A 20586-nucleotide genomic window follows, 5' to 3' on the forward strand; every position below is an offset into this window, starting at 1 on the left:
GTAAAAAATGCAAGTAGAAAAATAGGGACCCCCTTTGGTGGGAAGGTAACAGCATTCCGTGCACCTTTGGCATTTAGTTATGTTGGCCACATGACCACGGAGACGTCTTCGGACAGTGCTGGCTCTTCGGTTTCGAAACGGAGATGAGCACTGCCCCCTAGAGTCAGGAACCACTAGCACATATGTGCGAGGGGAACCTTTACCTTTACTAACAATAAAGTAACTTCCCTGAAATCCTTGTTCTGTTTCCTGCCCTGGCCTGTTTCAACGGTCATCTCAGGACCGTTTCTTCCTTTTCACATCCAAACACTCTCAAATCCTATTGTTTTATAAACTTAGATTTTGTAGATGACTCGATGGTATCTACAGATTTTTCACTCCAGATTTTCAAGGCAAATATATCCAACACACCTCCCAACTCCTATTTTCCCCACAACAACAACAACCCTGTGAGGTGAGTTAGGTTGAGAGAGAGTGATAGGCCTAAGGTCACCCAGCATCTCCTGGTGATTGGCCCAAGGTCACCTGTCCAGTTTTCATTCCTAAAATGGGACTAGAACTCCCAGAGTCCTGGTGATTGGCCCAAAGTCACCCAGTTTTCATGGTTAAGGTGGGTCTTGAACTCACAATCTCTTGTTTTCTAGCCTGGTGCCTTAGACACTTGACCAAACTGACTCTCAGTTTGGACAATTCTAGATGTCTAGAAGAACTTGGTGCCATGGTTAAGATGTTGGTCTAGCCCTTTGAGGGACCCACATCGAAATCCACTCACAACTGTGGAATCTCTTTGGATGCTTTTGTACCAAGCATTGTCTTTCTACTACTAAAATGGAGTAGTGGCCTGGAGGTGAAACTTTCACCTCACAATCAAAAGGCTGTGAGTTCGATCCTAGGTAGAGGCAGATATTTCTCTCTCTGGGCACAATGAGAATATATCTGCTGAGTGTAACTCTGCATTGGCAACAGGAAGGGCATCCGCCAGTAATCACTCAGCTTCCTTCAGTTGCCCAGACTCCACCCCGCAAGGGATTATGGGGGTCATTAAAAGATGACAATGATTGTCTTTCTACTACTATCATACTTACCACATAGAGTTGTGTTATAAAAAAACAATGAGCAGTACTAGGTATGCTGTCTTGTGCTCCAGGACAAGATAAAGCTAACCAATAAAGTTAGGTAATATGTATCAGTAGCATTCATTCCCTTGTTTGATCTTGTGAAGGAGGGTTTGACGTTTGTGATGTTGCTAAATCGCTTCGGGTCCTTATTATAGGAAGGATCTAATTGAATCTGTATTTTGACCTTCTCCATATTTTGCATAGTAATTGGCTCACCAAGCCATTCTTTTATGAAGCTCATGCAGAGTTGTAAACTAGTTAACAAGACCGGATCCTCAAAATGCATGACAAGAAGCGTCTAAGGTTGACACAGTCAAAACGCACATCTAATTTTTTTGGGGGAAAGAATTTTTGATGCCTTGATAGCTCAGCATCTGAATTGCGTCGTATATGTACTGCTCTAATTAACCAGAGCGATGTGGATTGCTAGTGTACTTGGAGGAAGCATATTAACTTGCCTTTGCAATGTCATTCCGTAGTAGCTTTCTTCCTGCAATTCTGTCCTTATATTTGGAATACAAATCTTTGGGTTTTTTATAGCGAAAGCTGATGCGGAGGCCAACCCTGTTCAACAGTTCAGATTTACATAGTAAATAGATCAGATGGAGTAATTAGCATTGCAACTCTCTGTTCGGTTGTGCTAAAGGTTCCCGCTGTGGCAACATTTCCCAAGCCTTTCAGAAGACTCCACAACATGTTATTCAGATGGTACACATTGGTACCAGTGTACCAGTGGGACAGCTCACTTTCAGAAGTTGTGGGAGCTTCATCACTGGAAGATTTCAAGAAGACACTAGACTGCCATTTGTCAGAAATGGTGTAGGGTCTCCTGCTTGGGCAGGAGGGGTTGGACTAGATGACCTACAAAGTCCCTTCCAACTCGGTTATTCTGTTCTGTTAATTTATGACATTTAATGATCACATGTGTCTTGGAAATGGAGGGGATATTAGCTGGTGGTGGAAAGAAAGTCACTTGGATTACAGATTAACAGAGTTGAAAGGAACCTTGTAGCAGGGGTGAAATCCAAAATTTTTCCTTACCGGTTCTGTGGGCATGGCTTGGTGGGTGTGGCAGGGGAAAGATATTGCAAAATCTCCATTCCCACCTCACTCCAGGGGAAGGATACTGCAAAATCTCCATTCCCAGCCAGCCAGAGGTGGTATTTGCTGGTTCTCCAAACTACTCAAAATTTCTGCTACCGGTTCTCCAGAACCTGTTAGAACCTGCTGGATTTCACCCCTGCCTTGCAGGTCATCTAGTCCAACTCCCCCCTCTCCGCTCTAGCAGGAGACCCTACACCATTTCTGACAAATAGCAGTCCAATCTCTTCTTGAAAGTCTCAAGTGATGAAACTCCCACAATTTCCGAAGGCAACGTCTGTTCCACTGGTTGATTGTTGTCACTGTCAGAAAATGTCTCCTTATTTGTAGGTTGAATCTCTCCTTGTTCAATTTCCATCCTTTATTCCTTGTCTGGCCTTCAGGTGCTTTGGAAAATAGCTTGACCCCCTCCTCTCTATGGCAGCCCCTCAAATATTGGAACATTGTTGTCATGTCTCCCCTGGTCCTTCTCTTCACTAGACTAGCCATGCCCAGTTCCTGTAACTGTTTTTCATATGATTAGACTGGAAAGATTGGATTAGATTGGATTGAAGGTCATTTGGGTGCTTTCACATGATAGCAGTGATCCAATATTTGAGGGGCTGCCACAAAGAAGAGGGGATCAACCTATTTTCCAAAGCACATGAAGGCAGAACAGAAAGCAATGGATGGAAACTGAACAAAGAGAGAAGCAACTTAGAACCAAGGAGAAATTTCCTGACAATCAACCTGTTCAAAGTATTGGCTACTTAGGCTGTGCTGCAAGACAAGGAATTGGTCTATAGTTGGGGAAAAGGACCCACTCAAAAAGAAATGTCCCATCCTCGAGCCCCAGCTCCATTGTGGAACATGAATAAATCCAGATATGGTTGTTGTTGTGATGGTTGTGCGGTCAGCCAGAGACTTAGATTGAATTTGGCATTTTTATCCACCTCTTGAGTCCTTCCTCAAGGATCGGGGATTAGGCATATGCTGTTGTTTGATGGTGTTAAAGCACAGGTGTCAAACTTGATTTCATGGAGGACCGCATCACGGTTGTGTTTGACCTTGGGGGGCCGGGGTGGGTGTGGCCATGGTGGGTGTAGCCAGCTCGAAGTCATTCGTGTCAGGGATGCCTGTGGCAGCCGGAATGCTCTACCAGCTAAAACAGGCTCCCGAGCTCCATTTTCGGCCGCGACGGCCTCCTGCAACCCTCTGCCAGCGAAAACGGAGCTCGGGAGAACCGCCTCCCAAGCTCTGTTTTGGGTGGCAGAGGCGCTGCAGGCCGATCCTTCACTGTTTGCAAGGTGGCCCCGTGGGCTAGATCTAAGCACCCTGCAGGCTGGATCCGGCCCCTGGGTATTATTATTATTATTATTATTATTATTATTATTATTATTATTATTATTATTATTATTATTATTATTTATGGAATTTGTATACCGCCCTAGTCCCGAAGGACTCTGGGCGGTGAACAGCCAAAAGATAAAATACATATAATACAAATGTTAAAAAACCATTAAAATACAATTAAATAAATTGGCCCAGAGAACAAAATTTAAAACACCCCACATTTACAAGACAAATTTAAAATTTAAAAAAATTTAAAAACAGTTTAAAAGAGAGGTTAGGCCAGGCCGGCCTGCTGGAATAGGAATGTTTTGAGGGCACGGTGGAAAGCGTGCAGATCCGGGATCCTCCGTATCTCCGGGGGGAGCTCATTCCAGATGGCAGGTGCCCCCACAGAGAAGGCTCTCCCCCTGGGGGCTGCCAGTCGACACTGTTTGACCGACGGCACCCTAAGAAGCCTCTCTCTATGGGAGCGTTCTGGTCGGTGAGAGGCTACTGGTGGCAGAAGGCAGTCTTGTAGATACCCCGGTCCTAAGCTATGGAGCGCTCTAAAGGTGGTAACCAAAACCTTGAAGTGCACCCAGAAGACCACCGGGAGCCAGTGCAGCTCACGCAGGAGGGGGGTCACATGGGAGCGCCATGTCACTCCCATAACCACCCGCGCGGCCGCATTCTGGACCAGCTGGAGCCTCCAGGTGCTCCTCAAGGGGAGCCCCATGTAGAGAGCATTGCAGTAGTCCAGGCGGGAAGTGACAAGGGCATGAGTGACCGTATTTAACGAGTCCCGATCCAGAAAGGGACGGAACTGGCTAATCAGGCGAACCTGATAAAATGCCCTCCCGGCCACAGCCATCAAGTGCTCTTCTAAAGACAGCTGTGAGTCCAGGAGGACACCCAAGTTGCAAGCCCTCTCCGTGGGGGTCAACGACTCGCCCCCAATAGTCAGTGATGGCACCAACTGACTGTATTGGGATGTCGGAAACCACAGCCACTCGGTCTTGGATGGGTTGAGCCTGAGTCTGTTTCTCCCCATCCAGATCTGTACAGCCTCCAGGCACTGGGACATCACTTCAAGGGCATCATTGGGGTGGTCCGGGGTGGAGATGTACAGCTGAGTCTCATCAGGGTACTGGTGATACTTCACCCTGAAACCACGGATGATCTCACCCAGTGGCTTCACATAAATGTTGAACAGAAGGGGCGAGAGGACCGACCCTTGTGGCACCCCACATACAAGGGGCCTCGGGGTCGACCTCTGCCCCCCTGCCAACACAGACTGTGACCGGTCGGAGAGAAAGGAGGAGAACCACCGCAGAACGGTGCCCCCCACCCCTAACTCTTCCAGCCAGTGCAGCATGATACCCTGGTCGATGGTATCAGAAGCCGCTGAGAGGTCTAATAGGACCAGGACAGAGGAGCAACCCCTCTCCCGAGCCCTTCAGAGATCATCAACCAATGCGACCAATGGCATTTCCGTGCTGTACCCAGGCCTGAAACCAGACTTGAGTTTGAGTTTGGGTCTTGAGTTTGACACCTCTGTGTTAAGGTGTTAAGAGCCTTGATAGTACAGGGGTTTAGTGCACCCTGTTATTAACACAGCTGCCTGCAATTTCTGCTGGTTCGAATCTCTCCAAGGCTCAAGGTTGACTCAGCCTTCCATCCTTTCTAAGGTAGGTGAAATGAGGACCCAGTTTGTGGGGGCAATAAGCTGACTTTGTATAAAATATACAAAAGAATGAAGGCTATTGCTTAACGCATTGTAAGCCGCCCTGAGTCTCCGGAGAAGGGCGGCATAAAAATAAAAAAAAAATCAAAAAAAAGGTATCGTCACAGGATGTAAGCTTTCCCAAGTAAAGCTGCCTTTTGCAATTGACTGGTGGTGATTCTGGTGATGGTGATGGTGTGCGAGTGGTGCTCCGGATGTTTTGAAATTGCACCCAAGGCATCTATCACCATTGGTACTATCTTTGCTTTCTTTTTGCCACAGTTGTTCTATTTCTATTTCTAGGTCTTTGTATTTTGATACTTTGTCCTGTTCTTTCTCTTCTGTTCTGTTGTTTCCAGGTAGTGCTACATCCACTAGCCAGACATTTTTGTGTTTCTTATTGACAATTGTTAAGTCGGGTTGTTATGTAACAGACGTTTGGCTGTTTGAATTCTAAAGTTCCAGAGCTCTTTAGCTTTCTCATTTTCTATTATTTTGTCTATTTTGTGGTCTCACCAGTTCTTGCTTGCAGACTAATGATATTTTTTTGCATACATTCCAAAGTACCATTGTTGCTACTTTGTCATGCTGTTGTTTGTAGTCAGTTTGTGCAATCTTCTGGCAGTAGCTAACTAGGTGGTCCACTATTTCTTCAGCTTTTTCTCAGAGGCAACATTTCAGAGGTGGTATTCAGCAGGTTCTGACCAGTTCTGGAGAACCGGTAGCGGAAATTTTGATTAGTTCGGAGAACCAGTAAATACCACTTCTGACTGGCCCAGCCCCCATCTATTCTCTGCTTCCCGAGTCCCAGTTGATTGGGAGGAAATGGGGATTTTGCAGTAACCTGCCCCTGGAGTGAGGAGGGAATGGAGATTTTACAATATCCTTCCCCTGCCATGCCCACCAAGCCACGCCCACAGAACCGGTAGTAAAAAAAAAATTGAATCCCACCACTGCAACATTTACTATCTGTTGCTGTCTTCTGAATTCTGTCTTTATATGATTATTATACCTGGGTAATCTACAGTTAAATTCAGAGTTTAAGACTAGTGGAAACTTATCTGTCGCAAATGTATATTGTTGTGTTTTTGAAGTTAACTTTTAACAATATCGGAAAATTGCCACGTCTCTGAATAATCGTTTATGTGCACAATCTTTCCAATAATCCGTTTCTGTGAGATGGGTAGCCACATAAATTTGATTAATAAATAAACAAAGAGAATAAAATCTTAGAATTTTGTAGTGTTCCATGCAATGCACATCATTGCATTGCATTGACGTGAAAAGTATAGATAGATGCAAGGATGCTTAAGAAATTATGCAAAATACACTTTCAGTTGCAACTTTTATAGAACTAACCAAAAGTGATTGGTAAGCATATAGGTAATATGCCCACATTTAGATCGGTTCTCACAAATTTGTGGTACTCTACAGGTAGTCCTCAACTTACAACAGTTCATTTAGCAACCATTTGAAGTTACAACAGCACTGAAAAAAGTGAATTATGACCAGTGGTGGGTTTCAAAAATTTTTAACTACTGGTTCTGTGGGCGTGGCTTGGTGGGTGTGGCATGGCAGGGGAAGGATACTGTAAAATCTCCATTCCCACTCCACTCCAGGGGAAGGTCCCCATTTCTTCCTGATCAGCTGGGACTCGGGAGACAGAGAATAGGTGGGGGCGGGGCCAGTCAGAATCTTTACTACCGGTTCTCCGAACTACTCAAAATTTCTGCTACCAGTTCTCCAGAACTGGTCAGAACCTGCTGAAACCCACCTCTACTTATGACTGTTTTTACCACCCTTGCAGCATCCTTGTGGTCACATGATCAAACTTCAGGCACTTGGCAGTTGGTTCATATTTATGACGGTTTCATTGTCCCAGGATCACGTGATCACCTTTTGTGATCTTCTGATCAGCAAAGTCAATGGGGAAGCCATATTAACTTAACAACTGAATTACTAATTTAAAACTGCAGTGATTCATCTGAGTAGTGCGGTAGCCTTGAGGTAGAGCTCTCGCCTCACAATCAGGAGGCTGTGAGTTTGACCCTGGGTAGAGGCAGATGTTTCTCTCTCTGGGCACGCTGAGAATATATCCGCTGAACAAAACTCTGCATTGGCGACAAGAAGGGCATCCGGCCATTAAAACACTCTGCTAGCTCCATTCAGTTGACCAGATTACACCCCGCAAGGGATTATGGGCTTGTTAAATGAAGATGATGATGATGAACTGCAGTGATTCATTTAACAACTGTGGCAAGAAATGTCATAAAATGGGGTAAATTTCACTTAATAAATGTCTTGCTTAGTAACAGAAATTTGGGGCTCAGTTATGGTCAAAAGTCAAGGGCTACTTGAATTTATGATGCATTCAGCTCTGTCGGTTTAGAATTCTTGGAATTTTAATCCTGATCTACTTGGATTGTAAAACGGGTGATTTTTTATTTTTATTTTTTGCAATAAAATATAAATAAATGCCACATTTGGGACATTTCTTTTACAATAGATTTCTCGTGTCTAATTTTCTGACCTTCATGCATATGAAAGATTGGCCATTAAGTGCTACTTTCTAATTCTATTGCCTACTTGAGAAAAGATAATAGAACAAAACAAATGCATTTTCCCACTGCCAATTTTGCTAGTGGATGGCAGAAGAACGAGGAAAGTGCAATGTTACCATTTAAAAGAGAGAGAGAGAGAGAGAGAAATAAATCTTTTCAGCATTAGTAAAGAAGTGATTCTCTAGTCCCATATAGGCGATTATTTAACAGCTTTAAAAATAGTCTCAGAATGGACAATTTGAATTCATATAACAAAGCAAATTTTAATCATTCACCCCTGGATGTTAAGTATATACATTTTACTGCCCATCTTCTTGAAACCGCACTCACAATCTGTCTTGCCTAGATGATTTCTTTATTCCTTGAGAGGTTTGAGTAGGACCAGGACAATATGTTTATGTCAAAGGTCATGTGCCTCTAATTCATCGGAACATTTTAGCATTTTCCATAGCAATAGCATATACCGCTATTAGGAGAGAATAGGACAAGTAGAATTTACAGATGAATTTTGCAGCTGTCAGACCGAGGGTCAAGGCCCAATTCTTTGTATTCTGTCATCACAATTCGCTCCTCAGCAAACTTTACTGGCTTTCCAGCTATTCTGGGGAAATGTAGATCTTGAATTAATCCTTTCCTCCTGTGGATAGATGTGGACCACCAATGTCTCTGATAATTTGGACTCAATTCTGGTCCAAGTGACTTGTGTTCAAGTAGTCTCATTACTATTTATTTATTTATTGGTTCGATTTATATGCCGCCCTTCTCTGGAGACTCAGGGCAGCTTACAATGTGCTAAGCAATAGCCTTCATACTTTTGTATATATCTACTTAGTAGGGCTTTGGGCCCCCCCCAAGCGGTGTTCTTTTTTATACAAAGTCACCTTATTGCCCCCATAATCCGGGTCCTCATTTTACCTACCTCGAAAGGATGGAAGGCTGAATCAAGATATTGCTCTTAGTGGGCCAAATCTAGAATCCTGTCCAGTCGTGGGATCCTGCTGGTTTAACAACCGGTTCGGTGATTGCACGCTTCACGCGTGTGCTATGCGCACATCCACGCATGCACAGCTTTAACAAAACTAACCTTCCACGTTACTTCTGGGAAGTAACACATCTGAGGTGTGGCAATCCGCTCTGCAGGGGGCTATCCATGGCCCATTTTCAGCCTCCTGCAGCACTCTGCCGGCCAAAAATGGGCCATGGTGGGGGGGGCGTGCTCGCACAATGTAATGAGTGGTTATATGGTAAGATGTGTGATCTATCTTTTGAATGGTATTTTGAACTCTTGGCATTTACTGTGTTCCCTAAAGAAATCCATTATTCTTCATTGTTCCAGTGAGTTGTGAGAAGGTAGCCCATGTACTCAAAACCCTCAAGAAAGGCTGAGTTAGAAGGACTAACTGAAGCCATAAGGAGGTTTTTTGAAAAAGTAAAAATTAATTTACTACAGTAATGCCTTACCACTCTCCCCCATGAAGTTTTATTACTTCTCTTAAGGCCAGGCATCTGAGAGTATTTTATAGTTGAACAATATTTGAGAGTGAAATGTAGCAGTTAACTATCCCAAACACAAAATTCCTCTTTGGAATTTTTAAAAGATTAGTTAGAAAATCCAGGTAAGCATTCCCTTCATCTTCACCTGAAAATATTTCCGAACAGCTCTGTGAATCAAAGGATAATGATGCTACAACTCAAAAATAATGGGAGTCCCTGACTTAACTATTTGTTTTGTGTCTGTTCACGCCTACCATGGCCACCCCCATCCCCAGCCACGCCCCACCACTATCCCCAGCCCTCTGAGGTTAAACACAACCACTGATGTGGCCCTCAGTGAAATCGAGTTTGACACCCCTGATCTAGAGTCATAGAACAGAAGATCAAAAGGGACCTTGCAGATCATCTAAGACAGGGTCCTCAAACTTTTTAAACAGTGGGCCAATTCACGGTCTCTCAGATTGTTGGGGGGGGTGGACTGGCTGAGTGGGTGTGGCTAGGTGGTCATGTGACTGGGTGGGCATGGCTAGGTGGCCATGTGACTTGGTGGATGTGACCAATTAGCAGTCCATTAAACAATACACACAAATTAAACTTCAATTTGTTATGCTCCTGGGGGTGGAAAGCAGGTTACTGAAGGGATGTGGCTGCCTTAGGGTGTGTGTGAGGGACTTCTGTTTGAGTGTGTGTGTGTGTCTTTCTTTCTCTCCCTCCCTCCCTCCCTCCCTCCATCTCCCTCTCTCTCTCTGGAGGCCGGGGAGGCCAAAAACAGGCCCGTTTCTGGTGTCCTCGGCCTCCGTGTTTCCTGTTTTTGGCCTCCTTGCCCTGCAGAACCACTCTGCCATCCAAAAATGGGCCCAGTTTTGGCCTCCTGAGGCCTCTGTGCATCCCATTTTTGACCTCTTCAGCCTCCAGAAGGCAGGTTGGGGCTGGCGGGTAGGTGGGGTGATGTGGGCGGGGCAGCCTTGTGGTCCCACGCAGGTTGGATTAATGGCTTCAGCGGGCTGTAGTTTGAGGACCCCTGATCTAAGGCAACAATTTTCTCAGTACATAAATTCTATTGCAATATTTATTTGTTTAAATTTCTATACCGCCCTTCTCCAAATAGGACTCAGGGCGGTGCACAGCCTAAGTAAAAACAAAGCATACAAAATTTAAAAAACAGTAATAAAATAATTAGATATTCTGGCCGTAAATTAAAACAACCCAATTTAAAACCAATTTAAAATTTAGCTCAAGCCAGCCCAGCTAGTTGAAATAAATAAGTTTTCAGGGCCCGCCGAAAAATCCGGAGGTCTGTTATTATACGTAACTCCGGGGGAAGGTTATTCCAGAGGGTGGGCGCCGTCACAGAGAAGGCTCTCCCCCTGGGGGTCGCCAGCCGACATTGTCTGGCGGACGGCACCCTGAGGAGGCCCACTCTGTGCGAGCGTACTGGCCGGTGGGAGGCTATTGGTGGCAGTAGGCAGTCTCGTAAGTACCCCGGCCCTGAGCCATGGAGCGCTTTAAAGGTGGTCACCAACACCTTGAAGCGCACCCGGAAGACCACCGGGAGCCAGTGCAGCTCGCGCAGGAGAGGTGTCACATGGGAGCGCCTCGTCGCCCCCATAATCCCCCGCGCGGCCGCATTCTGGACCAGCTGGAGCCTCCGGGTGCACCCCAGGGGGAGCCCCATGTAGAGAGCGTTGCAGTAGTCCAGGCGGGAAGTGACTAGTGCCTGAGTGACTGTGCGTAGAGAGTCCCGATCTAGAAAGGGGCGCAACTGGCGTATCAGGCGAACCTGATAAAAAGCCCCCCTGGCCACGGCCGTCAAATGGTCTTCTAAAGACAGCCGTGCGTCCAGGAGGACGCCCAAGTTGCGAGCCCTCTCCGTGGGGGCGAGTGATTCGCCCCCAATAGCCAGCGATGGCGTCAGCTGGCTATATCGGGACGCTGGAAGCCACAGCCACTCGGTCTTGGAGGGGTTGAGTCGGAGCCTGTTTCTCCCCATCCAGGCCCGCACGGCCTCCAGGCACTGGGACATCACTTCAAGGGCATCGTTGGGGTGGCCTGGAGTGGAGATGTACAGCTGGGTGTCATCAGCGTACTGATGGAACTCCACCCCGAAGCCACGGATGATCTCACCCAGCGGCTTTACATAAATGTTGAACAGAAGGGGCGAGAGGACCGACCCTTGTGGCACCCCACAAGCAAGGTGCCTCGGGGTCGACCGCTGCCCCCCCGTCAACACAGATTGCGACCGGTCAGAGAGGTAGGAGGAGAACCACCGCAGAACGGTGCCCCCCACCCCCAACCCCGCCAACCGGTGCAACATGATACCATGGTCGATGGTATCAAAAGCCGCTGAGAGGTCTAACAGGACCAGGATAGAGGAGCAACCCCTATCCCGAGCCCTCCAGAGATCATCCACCAACGCGACCAATGCCGTTTCCGTGCTGTGCCCAGGTCGGAAGCCGGACTGGAGCGGGTCTAGATAGACAGTTTCATCCAGGTACCGGGGAAGCTGTTGTGCTACCACACTCTCAACAACCTTCGCAACAAAGCGAAGGTTGGAGACTGGACGATAGTTAGCCAAAACAGCCGGATCCAGAGAGGGCTTCTTGAGGAGGGGCCTCACAACCGCTTCTTTCAAAGCGGCCGGCAGGACCCCCTCACTCAAAGAAGCGTTAACAATCTTCTGGAGCCAGCCTCGTGTCACCTCCCGGGAAGCCAGTACCAACCAGGAGGGACACGGGTCCAATAAACATGTGGTCGCATTCAGCCGTCCCAGGACCCTGTCCATGTCCTCGGGAGCCACAGGATCGAACTCCCCCCAGATAACACTCTCAAGACCTGCCTCAGTCATCCCGTCCGGACATACCCAGTCAGAGGCCAGCCCTTCCCGAATCTGAGCGATTTTGTCATACAGATACTGCACAAAGTCCTCAGCTCGACCCTGATATTCCTATCCAGCCTCCTTCATCAGAGGAAAGTCTGCCGCCTCTCATGATAGGCGATTCCATTGTTCAACAGTTTGTATAATTAGGAATATCTTCCTAGTGTTCAACCGAAATTAGCTTCTTTGTAATTTAAATTGATTGTTTTTTTTTTTATCTTGTCTTCAGGAAAAACTCTAAAGAATTGCATTTGTCTTCTACATGACAGCCCTTCAGATTACTGAAGACAGCTATCATGTCTCCCCACAGTACTCTCTTTTCTAGATTAAACACCTCCAATCATTTGTCATAAGTTTTCCCTTCAGATGATCCCTTTTCATCTTGGTTTCTTTCCTTTGTCCCAAAGGTGCTTTTTCAAGAGGCAACTGGACTTTCTAGTTTTTCTTTGAAGACGTTTTGCTTCTCATCCAAGAAGCTTCTTCAGCTCTGAGGGGACAATGTCAGTGAACAAGCTTCTTAGATGAGAAGCGAAATGTCTTCAAAGAAAAACCAGAAATTCCAGTTGCCTCTTGAAAAAGCATTTTTGGGACAACCATGACCTGGATGACTGAGACTCTCCATAGACATTTCTTTGAAGACATTTTGCTTCTCATTCAAGAAGCTTCTTCTGAGCTGAAGAAGCTTCTTGGATGAAAAGCGAAACATCTTGAAAGAAAAAACTAGAAAGTTCAGTTGCCTCTTGAAAAACCACCAAAGCACCATAACATGGATTGCTGAGAATCTCCATAGACATCTCTTTCCTTTGGAAATTCTTCCGTTTCTCCATCTCCATCTCTCTCACGGGGTGCCCAGAACTAGATAGAGGTAGTCCTCGACCTACAACCACAATTAGGCCCAAAATTTCTGTTGCTAAGTGAGACATTTGTTAAGTGAGCTTTGCCCCATTTTACAACTTTTCTTGCCACATTTGTTAAGTAAATCACTGTCGTTGTTAAGTTAGTAACTCAATTATTAAGTGAATCTAGCTTCCCCATTTACTTGGCTTGTCAGAAGGTCGCAAAAGGGGTCATATGACCTTGGGACACAGCAATGGTCGTAAATATGAGCCAGTTGCCAAGTATCTGAATTTTGAGCGTGTGAGCCAGTAGTGGGTTTCAATTTAGTTTGCTACCAGTTCGTTCGTGCACACTCTCTCATGCGCACTCCCTCCCGCCGCCGCTGCTACCAGTTCGCCCAATTTGGGGCAAAACAGTAGCAACCCACCACTGATGTGAGTACTGTGATGCTGGAAAGGTTGTAACAGTGAGAAACGGTCAAAAGTCACATTTTTCAGTGCTGTTGTAACTTTGAACAGTCACTGAGAGAACCGTTGTATGTCGAGGACTACCTGTACTCAATCAAAAGAAATTGTACGGCATATAAGGAAAATCTTTACAAAATGTTTTATAGGTGGCATTTACCACCGGAAAGACTGGCAAAAATGTTCAGTAATCTGTCTGCCAAATGCTGGAAATGTAATCAGACCCCAAGTACTTACTATCATATGTGGTGGACTTGTATGAAAGCAAGTAAGTATTGGAAGAAAATTCATACCTGGTTGGAGAAGATGATTAAGCAACGTATAGACCTGAAACCAGAAGTATTTTTGTTGGGTATAATGCCGGAGGATTATAATAATGGGACTACATACTTAGTTTTGCATGTACTGACAGCAGCAAGGATTGTATTTGCAGAATACTGGAAAAATGAGAATACTCCACCAGATGAGGATGTAATTCAGAAAATTTTAGATTGTGCTGAGATGGACAGACTGACTTTAAAAATAAAAGACAAAGGAGACACAGAATATTACTTGATATGGAATAGATTTTATGAGTGGTTAAGAGATAGGTAGAAATTAGATGAAAAAGATTATTGCTATGTATGAATTAAATATAAAGATGGTTTATAGCTATAAATATGCTAATATATTTAACAGAATTATAAATAAGCTAATATAAAAAGAAATTTAGTCAAAACTATTTTGTTACATTATTACTATTGTTACCAGTAGATGTGTTAATATTTTTACTGGTTTTTCCTTGTTTTTCTTTTGTAAATAATATTCTCTGACAATACACTGTATTCAAAATGTTTATGAATAAAAATTAATAATAATAATAAAAAAAAGAAATTGTACATAATCACCAAGGTTCTATTCGAGAGAAAAATAATGCAGTGCATTTTATCCATGCAGAAAACTATCTCATTATCAAAAAAAAAAAAAAATGCACCAAGCAGGAGAATAAAGCATATTTTTATGTGTTGTTAAATCAGGACCAAGATTAAACTTCAAAATGTTTAAAGGCCAGAACTTCCCAAATGAGGTCAATCTAGTTTATCCTGCTTTACTCATGGAATGACTGTAGTAAATCTCTCACTCGAACAAAAACCATTTTCCTACGTCTTTCGCTGAACCTGACTAGATTTAGAATTAAATGTTGAAATATTAAATCCTGTTTCCCCAGCTCCTTCAACCATAGAGAACATAATCATCGTTTCTGTCTGGGCTTGAATTAAATGATTTCCAGTTCTAAAATTAAATATGTCGTATATGCCAGCAATAATAAGAGGAAGTAGGGGGGAAACTGTTTAGCTAATTCTAAATAATCCAGCTATCTTGCTGATTGTGGACTCCTTTGTTGCAACTAACAGATATATGCGATGTATAGGACAATAAAAACTAAAAGATTGCCAGCTGTATTTTTTTTCTTTTTTTAAAGCAGAACACTTGTGTTTGCATTTGTTAACTTGTAATCTTGTAATTGTGTTTTTACTGTCTAATGCAAACATATTTGTTACTGCGTATGATTTCTGCAATGGGAATCTACATAGAAAAATCTAGCTCTAGCAAGTCTTTTTTTTCTCTCTTTCTAGTTTTTAATCGGGCTGACATATCATGCTCAGCTAAAATGTGCTGTTTGGTTGTAGTTTATTATAAACCATGGTTTACAGTTTATGGAAAGTGCCGGCATTAGAACAGTGTTCTCAAAATTTCTGGTGTCATACCCCTGACTCCTGTAAAATAGTAAATTAAATAATTGTGTGACTCTTGCCTACTAATAATTAAGAAATAATTTTGGTGTTCCTGCCCAGTTGTAGTTTCCTTGTGATTAAGTTGGGCAAGAAATAATATGCCACTTATTTTTAGTTGAGAGGTCCTTTGTGCTCTCTGAGTGCTAAGTCCTCAGTCTTACGATGAGGTCCTCGGACTTACGATGCAGCACCCTCATTGGCTAAGACGCGCCCAGAGACGGCGGGAGAATCCTGGCATCACCATTGGCTGAGCGGTTTGACAGCTACTGTATAAATAGCTGTCAAACGCCTGAGTTGCTGTTCTAGTTCTGAAGCTGTTCTGTTAACTGTTAGCATTAAAGCCTTGTTCCTTTAAACCTGTCTCGCCTCATTTACTGCCCCCCCCCCCGTCACTCTACAGAGCACTGAGCTTGGTTGTTTTCTTGCAGACATTTCATTACCAAACTAGATAACATCATTAGTGCTAGTAAGGGAGTAGGAAGTGCTGGCATTTTATATTCTGGTGGTTTGCCTTGTCAGTGTCGGTCTCCTCCATCAGTCTGTTTGTTGGTTCGTTTATTATTTATTTATGAAATTTATTTGCTGCCCATCTCATATCCAACGACTCTGGACAGCTTACAGCATAAAATCAGTTATTTTTCGTTGTTCCGTTTTAATTCCGGTGGCACAATGAAAGAAATTTTCAATTGCAAATTTTATAAAATGAAATGAAATATTCTCAATGGAAATATATTAACAGCTCTAGGCTGCATAAATAGAGGGATAGAATCAAGATCACGTGACGTGTTAATACCACTTTATAATGCCGTGGTAAGGCCACACGTGGAATACTGCATTCAGTTTTGGTCACCACGATGTAAAAAAGATGTGGAGACTCTAGAAAGAGTGCAGAGAAGAGCAACAAAGATGATTAGGGGACTGGAGGCTAAAACATATGAAGAAAGGTTGCAGGAACTGGGTATGTCTAGTTTAATGAAAAGAAGGACTAGGGGAGACATAATAGCAGTCTTCCAATATCTCAAGGGCTGCCACAAAAAAGAGGAAATCAAGCTATTCTCCAAAGCACCTGAGGATAGGACAAGAAGCATTGGATGGAAACTAATCAAGGAAAGAAGCAACCTAGAACTAAGGAGAAATTTTCTGACAGTTAGAACAATTAATCAGTGGAACAACTTGCCTCCAGAAGTTGTAAATGTTCCAACACTGGAAGTTTTTAAGAAGAGATTGGATAACCATTTGTCTGAAATGTTACAGGGTTTCCTGCCTAAGCAGGGGGTTGGATTAGAAGACCTCCAAGGTCCTTTCCAACTCTGCTATTCTATTCTATTCTATTCTATTCTATTCTATTCTATTCTATTCTATTCTATTCTTGATTTAGTGACCATTTGAAGTTACAACTCCCATTATATAACCCTGTAATCCCTTAATTTGGGATAGAGTCAAGGCGACCGGATGGATGGTTCTGAAAAAGTGATGTGACCTTTTTACACACAATGATGGTTGCAGCATCCCTCCTCTCATGTGATCAAAATTTGGGTGCTTAGCAACTGGTTCTTTTTTTAATGACGGTTGCAGAGTGTCCCAGGGTCATCTGATTACTTTTTGAGACCTTCTGACCAGCAAAGTTAATGGGGAAGCCAGATTCATTTAACAAGCATGTTACTAACTTAACAACTGTGGAGATTCACTTAACAAATGTGGCCAGAAAGGTTGTAAAATGGGACAAAGCTCTCTTAACAAATGCCTCACTTGTCAACATAAATTTTGGGCTCAGTTGTGGTCATAAGTCAAGAACTACCTGTTTCATTTATATGGCATGCCTGGATATTCGCTATTGTTCATGTGCTATTTCAGATATCTTGAATGTGCAAATAGTTTCAAGGAGTTTTTTAATGAGGCACCCATCTCTATATAAGGAACGCAGAGGCTCAGTGGCTAAAACGCTGAGCTTGTCGATGGAAAGGTCGGCAGTTCAGCGGTTCGAATCCCTAGTGCCGTGTAACGGGATGAGCTCCAATTACTTGTCCCAGCTTCTGCCAACCTAAGTTTAAGTTTATTTATTTGTCAAGCATTTTTAAGATTACAGGTAAAAAGTGTAAACATAATTTGAATACATGAAAAGAGTAAGTAAAAAGGAATTTTATTTTTTTTTTAATTTGATTTATATGCCGCCCTTCTCCGAAGACTCAGGGCGGCTTACAATGTGCTCAGCAATATGCTCAGCAATAGGACAGGAACAGTAGGCATGCTGGTGCACTTATACACGCCCCTTACAGACCTTTTAGGAATGGGGTGAGGTCAACAGTAGACAGTCTAAGGTTAAAGTTTTGGGGGTTTGGGGAAGAAACTACAGAGTCAGGTAGTGCATTCCAGGCATTGACCACTCTTACTGAAGTCATATTTTCTGCAATCGAGTTTGGAACCATTTACCTTGAGTTTGTATCTATTATTTGCTCGTGTATTGTTGTGGTTGAAGCTGAAGTAGTCATTGACAGGTAGGACATTGTGGCAGATAATTTTATGTACTATGCTTAGGTCAGACTGAAGTTGGCGCAGTTCTAAGTTGTCTAAGCCCAAAATTTGGAGTCTGGTGGCATAAGGTATTTTATTATGGGTAGAGGAATGGAGGATTCTTCTCGTAAAATACCTCTGGACTCTCTCGATTGTATTTATGTCCGATATGCAGTGCGGGTTCCAGACAGATGAGCTGCATTCAAGAATTGGTCTAGCAAATGTTTTGTATGCTCTAGTTAGTAGTACAACATTACCAGAGAAGAAGCTACGCAATATTACATTAACAACTCTTAATGCCTTTTTGGCAATGTTGTTACAGTGGGCTCAGGCACTTAGATCTTTAGAAATGAGTACTCCAAGGTCCTTGACAGAGTGAGGGTCATCTACAAGGTCATGTCCATCTAATTTGTATTTTATGTTTTGATTTTTTTTTTTTTGCCAATGTGCAAGACAGAGCATTTCTTGATTGAGATTTGAAGTTGCCACTTGCTAGGTCTTTTTGAAGGGTAGTTGCATTGTCGGTGGTGTTGAATAGTTTAACATCATCAGCGAAGAGAACACAGTTTCTTTTAATATGATCACAAAAGTCATTTATGTAAAGTATGAAGAGTGTTGGGCCGAAAATACTGCCTTGGGGAATACCCCTATTAACATGTACAGGATTTGATAGAGCGCTTCCTATTTTGACCACTTGTTGTCTTTTTGACAGGAAGGCAGCTATCCATTCATGTAGGAGTCCAGAAATGCCATAGGATTTTAGCAGTTTGAAAGCACATAAAAAATGCAAGTAGAAAAATAGGGACCACCTTTGGTGGGAAGGTAAAAGTGTGCCGTGCACCTTTGGGTTTTAGTCATGCCGGCCACATGACCATGGAGATGTCTTCGGACAGTGCTGGCTCTTTGGCTTTGAAACAGAGATGAGCACCGCCCCCTAGAGTTGGGAACGACTAGCACATACATGCGAGGGGAACCTTTACCTTTACTTATCCCTCTGTATGTTATTTGGTAGACAGAGGTAATTTTTGAAAAGGCCTTGTATATGATTGGTGTGGCCTCTGAGCATTATGACAGACACAAAAATACCTTCTGAAGTTTTCAGTAATAATGTTTGGTGGTATTTCTTGTTTTGCATGAGAATGTAGATGCTGGAGAGATCAGATTCTCATAAATTTCTCTTTTGGCATGTCTTGATTATCTGTTATTACCTGTCTTGGACTAAATCTGGAACAAGAACTTAGTTACCCAGCAGAGTTTCCATTACTCCGAGTATTGGAAAACAATTCTTGGCAGTGTTAATGTGTTTAAAAATTCATTTAGACATGCATTGTGCAGCTGTCTTTTTAAAAGAAATACACATTAGTGTCAAAAGGGAAGCAAACCACACAGGAAAAATTGAGACGTGACATAGCTGATCTTAATAAAGGACACTTAACAAGCACCAATTCATAGTTTGCAAGATACGTTTGACTGGTTTATTGCAATTTACTCAGTCCCTCTTTTGGGAAATCAAGAATGGACAACCTAAAAACTACATTTTAACTGCCCATAAATCCCACAAAAGGCTTTGAATTAGCACTTGGACATGCATTCTTTTCCAACACCTCAAAAAAAAATCACAATCCAATTTCTAATTTCATATAGCTCAGACTTAATATTAGGCAATGGGCTGTTTAACAGTTGGTTGATTGAATGGACTGATAGATGAAAATGCTGACCTGTCCCAAGTTGATATTCTACTATATATAAGCATCTAATAGAGGGATGTGGTGGCTCAGTGGCTAAGATGCTGAGCTTGTCGATCGAAAGGTCGGCAGTTCAGTGGTTCGAATCCCTAGTGCCGTGTAACGGGGTAAGCTCCTGTTACTTGTCCCAACTTCTGCCAACCTAGCAGTTTGAAAGCACGTAAAAAATGCAAGTAGAAAAATAGGGACCACCTTTGGTGGGAAGGTAGCAGCGTTCCGTGCGCCTTTGGCATTTAGTCATGCCGGCCACATGACCACAGATATGTCTTCAGACAGTGCTGGCTCTTCGGCTTTGAAACGGAGATGAGCATCGCCCCCTAGAGTCGGGAACGCCTAGCACATAGGTGCGAGGGGAACCTTTACCTTTACCTGAGCAGTGGACATGGCAGTACCTTGGGGTAGCAGCAGAAGAGAAGAGAAGGAACTGGAGAAAAATCACAAAATACAAAAACCCGCAAATAGAAGTAGAGTGACTGTGGCAAAAGAAAGCAAAGGTAGCACCAGTTGTAATAGGCGCATTGGGTGCAATCTCAAAACATCTGGAGCATCACTTGAACACCCTCAGTTTTGACAAATTCTCTATCAGCCCATTGCAAAAGGAAGCTTTATTTGGAATGGCTACATCCTACAACAGTGTTTCCCAAACTTTTGACATATGTGTACCCCTTCTATAATTTTCGTAACACTGAGTACCCCTCATAAAAAACATATGCTTTAATAAAAATCAAAATATATTTATTTTTTCTTTTTTTGGTACATACACAAAATAAACGAAAGTTATATTATAAAGAACATTTATTTGATTCAATGAGAAGGATGAAATTGTTTATGTTGAGATGACAGATCATCATAATTTGGTTCCCTGGTTGTTAATTTTAATCTGAGATGCGGTTCCATGTCCAATAGTCTGTTCCTTTTTTTCGACTTAATGTCTACAAATGCAGAAAAAGCAACTTCGCATAAATATGAAGTTGGAAAAGGCAAGATGTATTTCAGGACTTTTTCTGTTAAAACCGGATACACATGTTGCATTTGTAACCAGAATGATGTTAAAGTACACTCCTTATGTTT

The sequence above is a fragment of the Pituophis catenifer genome, unplaced genomic scaffold (assembly GCF_029215685.1).
Source record: "Pituophis catenifer annectens isolate HBS135680 unplaced genomic scaffold, rPitCat1.0.hap2 SCAF_3, whole genome shotgun sequence".
Classification (NCBI taxonomy): Eukaryota; Metazoa; Chordata; class Lepidosauria; order Squamata; family Colubridae; genus Pituophis; species Pituophis catenifer.